Here is a 12,992-nt window from a genome sequence, read left to right on the forward strand (position 1 = left end):
GGTTGTTGTAGATACAATTTCACACAATTCCACCAAAGCAATCATCAAAGCGACACTCGAAGAAATGGGGACGACAAAAAACCTCAGCATCGAGAAAAAACTGCAATCAATCTGCACACGAGCCATCAATCCTTCTGTCGATCACACATAGGAGCTTCCAATGAAAGCATCAATGTCAGTGTTAAAACCCGCGGATCACAGGTACGGAGTCCCGAACTGTGGACCATTGATCGATGGGTTGCAGGAGACAAAGGGCACAATGTTTTACCCAGGTTTGGGCCCTCTTGAGGAGGTAAAACCATACGTCCTGCTTGATTATATTGATGGAGAAGTGTAGAGTACAGAGTTGATCTCCCTCGAGATCGTATGTTGTGGTCTCAACCCTAATGATGTAGACATTTTTTTGAATGTATATCTATCAACTAGCTTGGCCTCGTCTTATATAACACACCGGAGTCCTAGGATAACAAGAGTCCTAGTCTACATCCGTGGAGAGGAGTCCTTGTCTTGGTCACCAAATCTTGTGGAATCTTCATTGTATATGTCATTGGGTGCACGAAGTAGCCCAGGAGTCCGGCCCATAGAGATAAGCCGATGGTCCGAGGACTCCTTAGTCCCGGACTCCCTCACTCGAGCTTGTCATAAAGATGACCATAAACTCGAAAACTCTGAGAGAGGAACATAAAAAAATAACCAATAAAGATGATGCAAGGATGAAAATGGTTTGAACTCTCAATGAATGACACGATCAAGCTACTCACTTGAGAGGCCCCCTTGATAGTATGACAATCGATCATATAACCATGTCTCCAAACTACCACCATGAGGCTGGTAAAATAGAAAACCTATCAATGGAAAACCTATACCTTGCACATAGTCCACTTGAGATAGATGATGACGATCTTGACTTCCTCAAGATGGACCACCTTTCTTGATTGAGTTTGTTTGATGAAGACTAGTTAATTTCTCCCCATACTCCACTCTGGGTGAGCCACTCTGCGACACATCTTCACAATCGACGACAAGCTTCAAGCACGATCTCTTCGTGATGCTCCACTTGAACTTGCACACCATAATCTTGATGATGATCACCACTTGATTTCATCCTCCATGGGTTGTATGAGATCTTCCTCTTGATGCAAGACCATGGAAACATACCAAACCCCACACAGAACTCTCACATAGACCATGTGTTAGTACACAAAGCATAATGGACAATGCTTACTATACCATGGGATCAATTGATCCCTCTCGGTACATCTTGTACGCTTTGTGTGGTCATCCACTAGATTCGCTATTTGACTTAGTATTGATCAACCTTGTATCTTATCTTCTATCTTCATAAAGATGATGTCTTGAAGGTAAACATGAATGTTCACACAATCTTCTTCAAGACATGCTTCCAATAAGCTCAACTCTCACATGACCAATCTTTGGATAAAACCTTGAATACCACATTGATATCCATATAAACTCCTTGAACCAACAAATGGACTTCAAGAAGTGCCTATGGACAAATCTTTTTAATATAACTCAAGGCAACCATTAGTCCATATGTGTTGTCATCAATTACCAAAAACACACGTGGAGAAATATGCTCTAACATCAATTAGTTTGCAATCCCCATTGGTAATTTGTAGCACACCTACACTTAAGCAAAATATGGTATGGATACTTGAGACACTGTTGACGATTATGCTCGGCGGAGCCGGGTACAGAACATGTTCTACTCGAAGTAGACTTCATGTTGTGCACACCACTGTCATAGTCTCCCTAGAGGGTTACAGCTCATGACAATTAAGTCTTACCCCATGGACGTGGCCTCTCGATGGGTTCTCCATAATTCCTCGGTGAATTGCAAAGGTTAGGAGGAAAAGGCTTTTACTTTCACCTCGAATTACCCCTACATCCTAGCCCTTTACAACCACAGTGATATAGTTCATGGCCATAAGGTAGAAATACTGGATGGGACCCTTCACAACATTCAGAAGTTATTAAACAAAGCACTCAACAAGGAATCTCATATCCAAAATAATGTTTTAGATCTTACAATACCAAGGTTCATACATATACTTGAGAACTAGGTGAGGGAATCCAGGACAAATGGGTCCTCGGTCCGCCGGTCTATCTCTATTGGACAGACTCGTGGGCTCCTCTACGACTACTACTGAAGGGCCGAAGTATAAGACAACGCCTTCTTCGGCTAGGAAACCTCCGAGGCCTTGGTGTGTGCTCCAAGTCAAGATGATAGAATCGACATGTGTTATTCCGTGATGATAACCAACCATGTGTAACCCTAAGTACCCCTGATGTCTATATAAACCAGAGGGTTTTAGTTCGTAGACCACTAAAGCATCATGTATGATTTAGTTCATCTGATCTCGTTGTACATAAAATCTGTAATCATCATGCACTCATCAATATAATCGAGCAGGACATAGGGTTTTACCTCTTTGAGAGGTCCTGCATCTGGGTAAATACTGTCACTCTATTTCCTGTTACCCATCTATCTAAGATCTACAACTCATGACTCCGTACCCGAGCTTTGTCGATTTTGACACCGACATTGGTGCTTTCGTTAAGATTTCTGATGTTGGTTTCCAAATGATCGATGGCTCGCTTAGTCATCAGTGACAGAATCCGAACCGGGGATGCCTTCGTCCCCGTACAGCTCTTCGCATTCAGCAGCATCATCCTACATGCTGATGAAGCCGGTCACCTCGACCAGATAGTCGGCTATGCCCTAGATTAGCAGATCAAGTTTGACAACCTGGGATATGCGTCGACATGTGCGGTGATCTGGTCAATACAGGGCTCTCTGCCTTGACCCATGAGCCCAAAAATCTTGAAGCTTTAACTTGGGCCTCCTACTCGACCCCGTCACCTGGTCAAGCCTTACCTTGGATCCAGATTTAAGATCGGATCATATTAAAGCGTCTGAAGACCAGGGTTCGACCTTGGCCGACTATGCTCCTCGTACCAACGCGCCGGAGGTCAACTCCACAAGAATTCAGAAGACTAGTCCGGCTAACCTCTCGCTATTGAACAAGACGTTGGCCCGAATCTAAACAATGAATATTACTAATGGCCCGCCCTTGACCTATGCCCGGATCGATCTTGAGGAGGGCCATGGGGAATTTTGCGTCCCACCCACCACCCACTTGGTATCCACTATCGAAGATTTAACCGATATACTGGATTACGCCTATGAGGAGGCCAAGGATCTCGATGAAGATATCGACCCCACTCCCCCTCCCATCGCTAGATGGTGGACAACCACCTCCATCTATGATGTCTATATGGTGGAGACCCCTAGCGATAAGGGCGACGACACCACGGGGAAGGCGGCAACGGCACCCCCAGCAAGAATGGCGACAAGCCCGACGAGGAGCTGCCCAAGCGCCAATGTCAGCGCAAATGATCCAAGGGGCGCAAGGACAGGGGGAGAAACATGAGCAGCGGAGAAAACAATACCCCGGACAATCTGGAAGACCACAACAACTTGTTACCCCCGAAAAACAACCTGATGACTCAGAGGACCATGAGGATCAAGATAACCCCGAGGACCTCAATGACCCCAAAGACAACAACTACCTTCCTCACTCCAAAGAGAAGGACAGTCTCAGAGACGGGGATCTCATCGTCCCCGAGGACCCTCTAGATCAAGATCAATTCAAGCAGCAACTTATGGCACCGCCCAAAGCCCGAGGAAGAAACAAAAGCATATCAAAGCCGAACTAGACACCCTTAACGAGAGATGGCCGAAAGTCCTGGGGGCCGAAGAAGGTTACGACAATGAACGGCGAGATAAAAACAAAAGTTACCCACACTAGTGTTTGCTGCCTGAATTTGACGACGAGGCCTTTGAGCCAGAACACCCAGGATGTACTCAGGCCAACCAGCCAGACCGCCTCCCTCGAGGATGGGACATGACGGCTGGAGAGGTCAAAGATCGACCCGACCCCCCCCCTCCCATAGAAGAAGGAAAGAGCCAATACAGCCCGAGGACCCGTATAACCTACAACGCGACCCGAACGCTAGAGAAGGTCAGAGAAGATCCATCTATGGATCCAAAGGGCACACTCCCGATAGATGGCATGGGTACCAAGCCAGGCTCGACCGAAACCATAGAGCTCGGGAACAACACCGGGTCCGGATGAAAGCCGACCACTAGTGTGATGTAGCTCGAGCTAGGGGCGCTGCTCACCTAATGTGCTTTACAGATGAGGTGATGCAACATCATTTACCCGAAGGGTTTGAACCCGTAAACATTGAACAATATGACAGGACAAAGGACCCGACCGTGTGGGTTGATGACTTCCTTCTCCACATTGATATGGCCCGAGGAGATGACATCCACGCCATCAAATACTTGCCATTAAAGCTCAAAGGACCATCACGACACTGGTTCAACAACCTCCCCTAAAACTCTATTGGGAGCTGGGAAGAGCTCGAGGATGCCTTCCGAGCTAACTTTCAAGGCACTTATGTCCGACCCCTGGATGCCGATGACTTGAGCCAGATTGTTCAACAGTCTAGTGAGTCAACTCACCAATTTTAGAACTGGTTACTCACTAAGAAGAACCGAATCATCGACTGTTCGGACGCCGAGGCAATAGCCTCTTTTAGAAACAATATCCGAGACGAGCGGCTAACTCGGTAGCTCGGCCAAGATAAGCTAAGAACGATGTAAGCCCTCACCTCACTTATGACCCACTTTTGTGCCAGTGATGAAAATTGGCTAACCCGTCGAAGCAACACTCCCGCAGACCCTGACACCTTTGAAGTTCGGGAAGGCAATGTGAAAGTACAATTTCCCCCTAGGGTGGTTTTGATAATTGATCACAACATATGCATCATTGGACTAATATGTTTTTCCAAGTATATTTCAGAGAAGTTCAAAAGATGCTATGGCTAAAGGGTTATGTGGAGATGCCCCTTGATGCAAGAAAGGAATAGGATTGGCTCAAGCTTCAAGCTAGAAGACTCTTCATTTTATATTTTTGATAAATAACTTTTGAGTCCATAGGAAAACCAATACTATTAAAAGGGGATGAGGTAGTAAAATGAACTCGTTGCTCAAGTGTTCAAAGTTAGCCACCAAAATACTCACACATTTAGGTGTAACAGTTGGATTTTGGTTGCTGCCTATAAATACCCCCTTCACGCACCTCTCACTCGTGGGAGAAGCACTCAGAACACACACATCATTGCCAGATTCATTTTCTGAGAGAGAACCACCTACTCATGTGTTGAGACCAAGATATTCCAATCCAACCATTTGAAACTTGATCTCTAGCCTCCCCAATCTGCTTTCCACCAAATCAATCTCTCCTACCCATGCATATTCTGTGAGAGAGTGATTTTGTGTTGAGGAGACTATATTTAGAAACATAAGATCAAGGAGTTTATTGATCTACCACATTTATTACCATTTGGAGGGTGGTGCCTCCTAGATTGGTTAGGTGTTGCTTGGGAGCCTCGTACTTTGTGTTGTGGAGTTGAACCAAAATGTTTGTAAGGGCCAGGAGATCGCCTACTTCGTGAAGATCTACCGTGAGTAAGGCTAGTCCTTCGTGGGTGGAAGCCATGGTGGAATAGACAAGGTCGCTTCTTCATGGACCCCTTGTGGGTGGAGCCCTCCGTGGACTCTTACAGCCGTTACCCTCTATTGGTTTAAGTCTCCACTAACATGGATGTACGATAGCGCCACCTATCTTGCATGTTTTACATTCCGCTGCTACACTCTTAGAACTGCATGTGTAGGGTGTACTTGACTTGCTATGACTGCGAAAGCTGCCTCTCAACTAAAATTGGGAAAAGGCAAAAAAATATCTTATCAAATAGTCTAATCACCCCCTCTAGACATACTTTCCATCTTACACAATGGGAAACATCCTCTCAACAAGAACAAGCAACGATCCAATGCCCGCGATGCCGCAGACACGAGAGTAAATGCCGTATTCACCAATTCAAAGTTAGGACCATGGAAGAAGCCCTCTAAAGGGAATCGGGACGAACCTACCTCATAGGACAAAATCATGGATAGGCCCTGCCACATCCACGGAACCCCACACAAGCCTGCCTACCACACCAACCGTAACTATTAGGTGATCAACAGGCGGACAAACTCGCAGCCGAGGAGCAGGGAAATAGCCCACACAACGAGGATAATGGCGAGCCTCGCAGGATGAACAATGGAGGCCAAAAGCAATTCCTCCTAAGGTAAAAAATGTGAACATGATCTACATCATACACATACCAAAGAAGTAGAGGAAGCGTGCACTTCAGTACGTCTTCTCCATATATCCCGTAGCCCCGAAGTTCAACCCATGGTCGGCATGCCCGATGACCTTTAACTGTAGGGACCGCCCTACGAGTATCCATCATGGAGGATTAGCGGCCCCGGTACTTGATCCCATTATAGATGGGTACCACCTAAATAGAGTTCTCATGGACGGAGGCAGTAGCCTCAATCTGATTTTCTCACATACAGTAAGTAAAATGGGTATTGATCCATCAAAAATCAAACCCAGCAACACTACCATTAAAGGGGTCATCCGAGGAGTCGAAGCCCGCTTCAAATGTACCATAACTTTGGAAGTAGTGTTCGGCTCACCCGACAACGTCCGCAGTGAAGACTTGATCTTCGACATCGTCCCCTTTCGTAACAGCTACGACACACTTCTCGGTCGTACATCGTTCGCTCGCTTTAACGCCGTCCCCTATTACACATATTTGAAGCTTAAGATGCCCGGACACAAGGGTGTTGTCACCGTTAATGGAAAAACTAAGCAATCACTCCAAAGTGAGGAGCACAAAGCGGCTCTGACAACCAAAGTCTAGACCAGCAACGAGGCTCCGAAGTCCCAGTCCGCTGTCAAGGCACGAGAGGCGAACAAACGAGCATGAGCCCTACCGCATCTCATAGAGTCTTCCCACGCTCAATATCAATAGGTACACGCTCCACACAACATGACCTTGCCAGCCGCAAAGTACGTGCCTCAGAGGCACAGTTTCATGCTAAAAATACCATGACAACTTTGGGGACCGACTATCCAAGGACCAAGTGTTTGGTTCGACCGAGCTATGGTCAAACACGTATTCTGTTTAAACTAGGTGACATCTAGGACCTACCTGAGCATCAATCTAACATACTATGACAACCTCTCAAGTCCCTCTCTCAAAAGTCCACTCGCTGATCACTATCTCAAGAGCAAAGGCGCAGACGTGCAAGAGGGCACATTACAATAGTAGGTAAAACCTTGTAGGTAGGAGCCTAGTAGTAGCGTTGGAATATAGTACGCGCTGCTGCTACTTAGCAGTAGCGTTGGCTCTGCCAAGCGCTATTGATAATGGCCTTAGCAATAGCGCTTGATATGTAAAAAGCGCAACTACTAAACGTGGCCCGACGAGGCCACCGACGGTAGCAGTAGTAGCAGCGCGCGCATGTAAAAAGCGCTACTGCTAAGTTTAATAGTAGTAGCGCTCATCTGGAAGCAGCACTACTGCTATTGGGCCCCACTTAGCAGTAGCGCTTCTTTAGAAAAAGCGCTAGTGCTATGCGTGGCCGTGGGAACTTTCACCCCCACACACCCCCTCTCCCCCTTCCTCCCCCATTTTCCCTCTCCCCCCCTTTCTCCTCTCCTCTCTCTAAGTTACTTCTCCACCATTGTTGCCCTTCTTCTCTCTTCCTTCTACCTCTCTTTTCACCCCATTAATGCCCCCTCCACCCTAATTATCCTCCATAAATGCCCTCTTCTAACTCTACCTTCCACATTTATTTGGCTCTCCCTCCTTCCATACATATAGATCTAGCTAGCTAGGTCATCTCTCTCCCTCTCCACTAGTTAGCTAGAGTCATCTCTCCTCATAACAACTAGATCTTACTATTTATTTAGCATTGCACAATCTCTCTCGGGATATAGGTGAGTAAAAAGTTGTGCATTTCAATAATGGGAATATGTGCATTTGCGATATGAAGGGATTTGTGTGAGCGACATACCCCGTGAGTTGCTTATGTTTTGTCGAAATGTCGATTTATTTCCGTTTTGGCGAATTTCGAGCAAACTCAATATGTCTTATTTCTAGGAAAGGTCATGACAAATTTTATATGACTTGGATGCATGCAAGCATTTCGTTTATAACCCTTTTTCTTGTTATACCGTGCAGTCATGAAGGTGAGTGGAAGCAAGGTGGAGCGATACTTACAATCCACGGTGATGGATATGTATTCAAATAAACGGACTGGGATTAGATGTCCTTGTACAAAATGCAAAGACGGAGTAATTTTGGACCCTTTTATGGTGGCAGTTTGAAGGCCCACTTGCTGATCAATGGTTTCATGGATGACTATACTCAATGGATGAGTGCATATGATGATGAGAACATCCACATGGCAGGGAATAACGACATGGGACTAGACAAAGAGATGATCGATCGACAAGAAGACAATGACGCCGGACACGGAGGAGGTGAAGACTCCGAATACGGCGGCAGGGAAGAGTCCGGACACGGCGGCGGGGAAGAGTCTGGACATGGTGGTGGCACGACAAAGAAACATAGTCTGGACATGGCGGAGAAGAGGCGACAGACACGTCGCAGACTTTGACGCTACTAAGTTAAGTCGTGCAGGACCCTCATGTTCATGACCTCCTTTCTAAGAGTACGACTAGCAACAGAGTTGCTTCTAGAGAGGAGGCCAAGCTGGTGCAACTTGAAGAAGACTCGAAGAGTCCATAATATGATGGTTGTGATCCCGAGGTTACCCGCTTGAGTTTCACGCTCAAACTTCTAAAGACGAAGGCCGAAAACAAATGGACAAACAAAAGCCTCAATGAGCATTTGAAGTATCTACATTGTAATGTTCTTCCTGAGGGGAACATGTGTCCTACTAGTGTCGATGAGGCCAAGAAAATCGTTTGCCCTCTTGATCTGCCGCACATTAGATACACGCATGCATCAACGATTGCAAGTTTTATGAGGGGAGCACGCGGAAAAAACTAGGTGTCCGGTGTGTAATGCTTCTCGATATAAGAAGGCAGGAAAGAAAGCTCCTCAAAAAGTTGTATGGTACTTTCCGATCACTCCCTGTCTGCAGCAGTATTTCGTAGATCCTAAGGATGCAAAGCTCGTGTGGAGAGGAAGTAGCCCGATGATGGAGATGATCCGATGCTGAGACACCTCGCAGATGCTAGCCAGCGGAGAGCATTCAACGCCGAATAAGGATTTTTCAGAGAAGATGCAAGGAACATCATGCTTTGTGCGTGTACCGATGGCATGAATCCATTTGGAAACCTGAGCACTAACCACAACACATGGCCCATCTTTGTATGGATGTACAACCTCCCCCCATGGAAGTGCATGAAGACACAATAATTACACATGAGCATGCTGATTCATGGGCCGAAACAACCGCAAAATAATATTAACCTGTATATGGGGATTCTGAAGGAGGAGCTAGACATGTTATGGAAATCGCTGGTCAAGACATGGGACACCAGCACAAGAGATTATTTCTATATGAGAGCTGCATTGATAACGGTGGTGCAAGATTATCTTGGTTACGGGTACACCTCAGGCCAGGTGGGCCGCGGATACTGCGGATGCACGAGGTGCATGGATGATACAACGTCTCAGCAGCTTACATCAATAAAGATGATGTAACAGTTGGATTTTTTGCGCAGCCTATATATATCCTTTCACGCACCTCTCACTCCAGCGAGAAGAACTCAGAACACACACTTCATTGCCAGATTCATTTTCTGAGAGAGAACCACCTACTCATGTGTTGAGACCAAGATATTCTAATCCAACCATTTGAAACTTGGTCTCTAGCCTCCCCAAACCGCTTTCCACCGACCGGATCGATGGCGACTCCCACCTCCCACCTCCCGCAAGGACGACTCCATGGCGATCTAGATTTCTAGCCGGCACGCTCCTCCATCACTCTGTGCATCATATCCAGTGCACCGCCATGATCACGTACGTCCTTTTTCATGGCTTGCATGGGTGGTTCCACGTTGGATCTGGATTTCTCCCCCGGTGCAACTTTTGTGGATAAAGTTTTCTACTCCTATGGCTTCTCTGTACACCTGATGCATCGTCGTCGACCTTTTATCATGGTGGTATGTTTTGGTCGTCATACTTTTCGCCTCACTGAGGATTCCGTAGCTGCGGCGTTGGAGTCTGCCATTGGGGTTCCACCATTGATCTTATGGTGATGAAGATCTCTGACTCGGTTTTCTCCTTCCTGGTTTCTTGCAAACAAGTTGGTTTTCATATCTTGGATTTACGTTCTTACAAGTGATCCAGTTTTAAATGTTTCTTTCATTTATGGGGTAATGGTGGCCTGAATTGGAACCGGGAATTTTCTCTATGGAAGAAACAATGTGATGCTGAATGGGTTTTGGTCAGCCCCTCTAAGCGACGAGCTGCACTAGGTCTGATGGAAATGCATTCCAGGCCAGGAAAATCATGTTTAAAATTTGGATCATCTACACGTAAGAAGCTCTCTTTTGCAACCCTCCAATAGTATGAGGTTTGCAAGGGTTATCGATGTCCAGTCACGCAGGATGAACTGTTGACTTTGCAAACTGCTGGTTATTCTGTTCCAATGCAGGAGCGTGTCATCATCAGTGCAACACCGTCGGCTGAACTCCGGTGGACGACGACGACACCTCATATTACTTTTGGCACAGTTTGTCATCCGACGTCATCTCCCGTATTGTACGGCAAGGAAATAATTGTCCCTGTGATTGATGGGATTTCTCCCTCCCATTGCGCTGATCGGGTGACCCCCTCACCCCTAGCGGGATTTGAAAATCTTTGGATTTCTCTGAGATGGATAATTTTACCTCCGTGCCTGTTTCTGCTAAACCTAATGGGACATCGGTAAGCACTCCTTGGATGGGTCCAGAAATTCCTTCCTCGTAGGAAGCCCACCAACAGTTTGATGAACTCATCAACGGCATGGTTCAGGAGATATTTTCTTGTATGATCTGCTCTGAATGTGGGCACCTAGCTCACAACTGCACGTCGCCGATATGCTCCTCCTACGGCTATGTGGGCATTCCAAATCTAACTGTGCTTCCTTTATGCGTGACAATTGTCTTACTTGGAAACGTAAGAGCCCCACAACCTCCCATGTCGCCGATTTCTCGGGAACCTCTGTTCTTCTTGGGGAAGACGCACCGCCTGCCGAACAGTTCCTGCCTGTCCTATCGCACCCATCGCCTCCCAGGACTCCATCAGAGCCACCGCCATTGATGCCTCCTCCACCTGAAACTCTCCCCAACATGGCCACCTTTGAGCTCGACCCCAAGAGGTTTGTGCCTCCAGGCCACAACATCATCGACGGAGGCCCTGACCGCCTCCCGCGGACGTTCATCACGTCGGCAAACCCCATTGCCCGCAGACATGAACAATACATCATCGTCGAAGTCATGCCTGCCCCCTGCTTATCAAGTTGCTCAGGTACGCCAGGAGGTTGTCGATCTTCTCCACAACCTCCGCTTCCATGTTCGCTCTGCTCAACCATGGATTGAGGGGGTAGGTTTATTTGAGCTTAGGGATGCTGGAGAGAGCTTTGCTGCTGCTAGGATGGTTCCCCAAGCTATGGGGGACGATACTTTTGTCAGATGCATGCGGCACAATGAGGGAGTAGGTTTTAGAGGGCCTGCTAGTTTTCGTCAGGGCTGTCTAATGTTTTTAGGCGTTCCGTTGGATTATCTCAATACTAATGATCTCCGGGCCGCGGTTAATACTTTTGGGGAATTCCATCATTGGGTCAGTGATGATCCATATCTTGTCTATTCCATCGTCTTTGCATCCTTCCCAGATGAGATGCTGGTGACCCGCCGTGTCACTTCTTCGGAATGTGCTGCTTGGGGCGGCGAGGGTTTCTTGGTCTACACCTGTGTTCATCTTGGGTGCAGGTTTTGCTGATAAAATGCCAAATGATGAGGATCCTATGCCCCTTGATGCAATCCTCATCCAATGTCGGGCCAGTTGGAGCAGAACAACATGTTATTCGCTCTTCCTCCATACCCATCGCTGGGCTGGAATGCTGTGCCACCACCACCATGATACGTCTCCAACGTATCTATAATTTTTGATGGTTTCATGCTATTATCTTGTCAAACTTTGGATGTTTTGCATGCCTTTTATATATTTTTTGGGACTAACTTATTAACTCAGTGCCAAGTGCCAGTTCCCGTTTTTCCATGTTTTTGACCCCTCTCAGAGGAGATTTTGAAACGGAGTCCAAACGGAAGAAAATCCCTGAAAAGATTTTTTCTGGAACGAAAGAAGATCGGGAATCTTGGGAGCCAAGGCGGGGGAGACTCAGGGGCCCCACAAGCCCCCACCCCGCGGCCAGGGGGAGGCTGCGCCATCCAGGCTTGTGGGCCCCCTCGACGCCCTTCGCCCTAGGTCTTTCGCCTATATATTCCCATGAATTCCAGAAAAAGTCAGGAGATCATCGCAATCACTTTTCCGCCGCCGCAAGCTTTTGTCTCCTCAGGATCCCATCTGGAACACGTTCTGGTGCCCTGTCGGAGGGGAGATTCGGACACGGATGGCTTCTCCATCAACACCATGACATCTCCGATGATGTGTGAGTAGTTCACCATAGACCTACGGGTCCATAGCTAGTAACTAGATGGCTTCTTCTCTCTCTTGGATCTTCAATACAAAGTTCTCCATGATAGTCATGGAGATCTATCTAATGTAATCTTCTTTTGCGGTGTGTTTGTCGAGATCCGATGAATTGTGGATTTATGATCAGATTATCTATGAATCTTATTTGAGTTCCTTCTGATCTCTCTTATGCATGATTTCATATCATTGTAATTCTCTTCGAGTTGTGGGTTTTGTCTGGCCAACTAGATCTATGATTCTTGCAATGGGAGAAGTGCTTGGTTTTGGGTTCATACTGTGCGGTGACCTCACCCAGTGATAGAAGGGGTAGCGAGGCACGCATCGTGTTGTTT

The sequence above is a fragment of the Hordeum vulgare genome, chromosome 1H, assembly GCF_904849725.1.
Source record: "Hordeum vulgare subsp. vulgare chromosome 1H, MorexV3_pseudomolecules_assembly, whole genome shotgun sequence".
NCBI lineage: Eukaryota > Viridiplantae > Streptophyta > Magnoliopsida > Poales > Poaceae > Hordeum > Hordeum vulgare.